Raw genomic sequence first — 3,670 nt, forward strand, 5'->3', positions numbered from 1 at the left:
CGTGGAGGGGTCGAGGGGGGGGACGGCGAACATTCATGAGAGAGGCGGGGAAGAGGGAGAAGAAGAGGAGAGGAAGAAGAGTAAAAAAAGAAGAGGAAGAATAAGAATAAAAAGAGGAGAAGAAAGAATAGATGAGAAGAACTTCTTCTCCTCTATTCTTTCTTCTCCTCTTTTTATTCTTATTCTTCCTCTTCTTTTTTTATCAGGAACGAGGGCATGTCGAGAGTGTCGTCGAGCGGTCGAGGGTCGGGAAACTAGGGCTTACCCGAAGAAGGAGAAGAGGAAGAAGAGGAGAAAAAAGAAAAGGAAAAAAAGAGGAAGAAGAAGAAAAAAAAGAGGAGAAGAAGAAGGAATAGAGGAGAAGACTTTGTCAGTTCTTCTTCTCCTCTAGCTATTCCTTTCTTCTTCTCCTCTTTTTTCTTCTTCTTCTTCTTCTTCTTCTTCTTCTTAATTTTTATCGGGGGTTCGAGGGTTCGAGGGGTCGAGGATCGCCGAGGGGTCGAGAGAGGTTTCCTAGTGTCAAAGTATTGAAGAAATCCATGCCTTCATCATTAGCCGGAAGTAACCAGGGCATGTTGGTACAAAGTTCTGCAAAGTTGTTCTGGAATGGAGTCCCGGATAGAATAATCCGCCTTTTGGTACGAATTCAGCAAAGGCCTTCCAAATACGATATCCGGAAGGGTCTTGCTGAAATTTGTACCAAAAAGCGAATTATCCTATCTGGGACTCCGTTCCAGAACAACTTTGAAGAGCTTCGTACCATCATGCACAACTTTTCCTACTGAACCCGGCGCAACTTTGCACTACCGGCCGATTCCAGAAGGATATGCTAGGGTGATGGTGGATGAAATAACGGAGGGATTTGAGGACCTCCAGCTTGACCACCCTACCGGTGAAGGGGAGACTCGGCTGGGGTCTGCTCTAAAGACTCCATGCCTATGGCGGAAGGAGCTCATCAACCTTCCGAACTGGACGCCTCCGCCTCCTCCTCCTCCTCCGGTGAGTCGGGGCACTCCGCCTCCTCCACCGCCTCCTCCTCCGGCAAGTGACGATCAGGGCCCTCGGCCGGCTCCTTCTCCGGTGCGTGGCGGCACTCCGCCTCCTTCTCCGCCTGCGCCGACGCGCCCAAGCAGCCAATCTCCTCCTTCTCCGCCTCGTCAGCAAGGGCGGAAGAGACCTGCCGCCGCTCCAGCTGCTCCGGTGCGTCGTAGTCCTTCTCCTTCGCCTCATAAGCAATTAAAGAAGACAACCGCTCCGTCTGCTCGGTCGGTGTCTAGCAGTACAACCAGAGGCGGGAGGACATACAGATTCGGTCCTTCTCTGAAGACTCCAGAGAAGTTACCATACGAGAGGACCCCGGAGGAGAACGCGAAGATCACACGAACCGAAGTGGATGACTGGTTTCAAGGGTTGAAAGAAAAGAGACATCCACCTCCGGAGGAGAAGGTAGATCCGGTGAAAGTGAAGCGCACTCTGGCTGCCCTGGCAAAACCACCCAAGTCTCCGCCGAAAGGCAACTATGAGCGCATTATTGCAAAGACATGGGCCGAAGCGGAGCGGTCAGGAAGTACAGTCAGTGACCAAAGGCTGAAAGAATGACGCAGCTGGGAAACAAATTTCCCAGCTCGGCGAACAAGCGAAGCAATCGTGCCCCCCCCTCAAGGTGCCTAGCGACATCGTCGATCCGAGGATGGTGCCCGGTTATGGCAATGTTGACGATTACCTGCCCGACGATGTACATTATGATCCCATGGAGGTGCAGATACACAGATACGAGTACGGGAAGCCTCTCGTCAAAGATGAAAAATCTTTAACAACGATGATGCAAAGATTACATGATTGGTACTTGAAAATCTGTAGAGAGTCTGGGGGGAGGAGTACTTTGTATGCGAGAGTTAAACCGGAGCATGACCTCGTTGGAATTGAACTGTTGCCTATTCCATTTGAGGAGTTCTATCAGTTTTTCAATCAATTGGCCCTCGATAAAACAACGATCACCTGCTACTGTCTGTAAGTACTACTACTTCTGTCATTAAGTCTCTCTATATAGATCATCTCTTTCATTACATGTATTTATAATTATCCTCACTATATTATGCAGAATGAAGATCGCCGAATTGAAGAAAAGACAAATCGGTGATATTGGGTTCGTTAACACATATCTCATAGATGCAACTGAGGTTGAACATCGTCCCGGAGATACCGAGGCCAGCTTCCTACGATCATTCAAAAAAATGAAAACAAAGATATAATACTCTTTCCTTACAACTTCAAGTGAGTGTTACTGTCTTGTGCATATTCGGTTTCCCTTATATATTAGTCCAGGTTATAGTAATGTAATTGATGAGTTATGCATGCGTGTGCTGATTCCACCATATTCTCCTAGAGATTAGGCTTGAGCAGGGAGTAGTAACTGTCTTGGACTCTAAACGAAAAGATCCCCAGGAGTATGCGGACATGACTGAAATCCTCAAGAAGTAAGTTAAATCGATCATTATCCACCATATCAGCAACTTTGTTCATTTCCTAATATCAAGTAATTGTTTTCTTTGTCCGGCAGGGTTTGGAGAAAATTCACCAAAAAAGTTCCGGGACTGCCGAAGTAGCTGGAATTTAGACACCCGAAAGTAAGTACTGTAGTAGCATATTCCGCGCATCTCCTAGTGATTCAAGCGCTAGTTTCATCAATACCATTTAGCATTCTTTCTTATCAGTTTGATTGACCTCTATTTCTTGTAAAGTGGTTGTGGCAGGAACAAGGGAATGATTTCTATGGATACTACGTCTGCGAGTCCATCCGCCACACGACCTGTGAGCGGGGCGGGTACTCTGACGAACAATATGAAGTACGTAAATAACAACATTCACAATTTTATTTTATTACCATCATTTGTATTGAGTTTCATTCATTCATATATATATATATGTATTGACCCCCTTCTTCAAATTAGATGTTTCGGAAGCGGGATGAACTCCTAGCACCAGCTCGCATGCGAGCAATTCAAGAGGAATTGGCGGCATTCTTTCTTGACCAAGTGATCGCTGAAGACGGAGAATACTATGTGGACCATGAGTCCGTATGATTATATTTGTAAGAGATAATTATTGTATATATGTAGCCGGTAGTGTCGGATAGATATACGAGAACTTGTTGTTCGACAAATCTCTCGGAGAAGGAGAGGTGGTCGATATCACTTCTCTCTGTATGCATATATGTTCATGACGATCTTCTGTTTCCTTCGTTTCCTTACTAGCTAACTAGCGTGTCTAGTCCTCTCTATACGTATCACTACTGGAATCAGCTACTTTGCCATCTGCCAGCTCTTTGTCGTCCGCTAGCAGACGGCAAAGAAGCTCTTTGCCATCAGCTACCCGAAAGCAGACGCAAAGAACTGGCTGATGGCAAAGAAAGCCTTTGCCATCAGCCAGTTCTTTGCCGTCCGCTAGCTGACGGCAAAGAGGGAGGGGCCCCACTGAGGAGCTGGTTAAAAAATACTTAACACGGCCCCCCTCTTTGCCGTCCGCTAGCGGACGACAAAGAGCACATTAGCGGACGGCAAAGGTGGCGGACGGCAAAGATTAAACATATCTAACGGCGCGCCCCCCACCCTGCCCCTCTCTCTCTCTGTTTCTCTCCCCTGCTCCCACACGCACGCCGCCACCACCACCA

Source organism: Triticum dicoccoides, chromosome 2A, assembly GCF_002162155.2.
Source record: "Triticum dicoccoides isolate Atlit2015 ecotype Zavitan chromosome 2A, WEW_v2.0, whole genome shotgun sequence".
In the NCBI taxonomy this organism is placed as follows: domain Eukaryota; kingdom Viridiplantae; phylum Streptophyta; class Magnoliopsida; order Poales; family Poaceae; genus Triticum; species Triticum dicoccoides.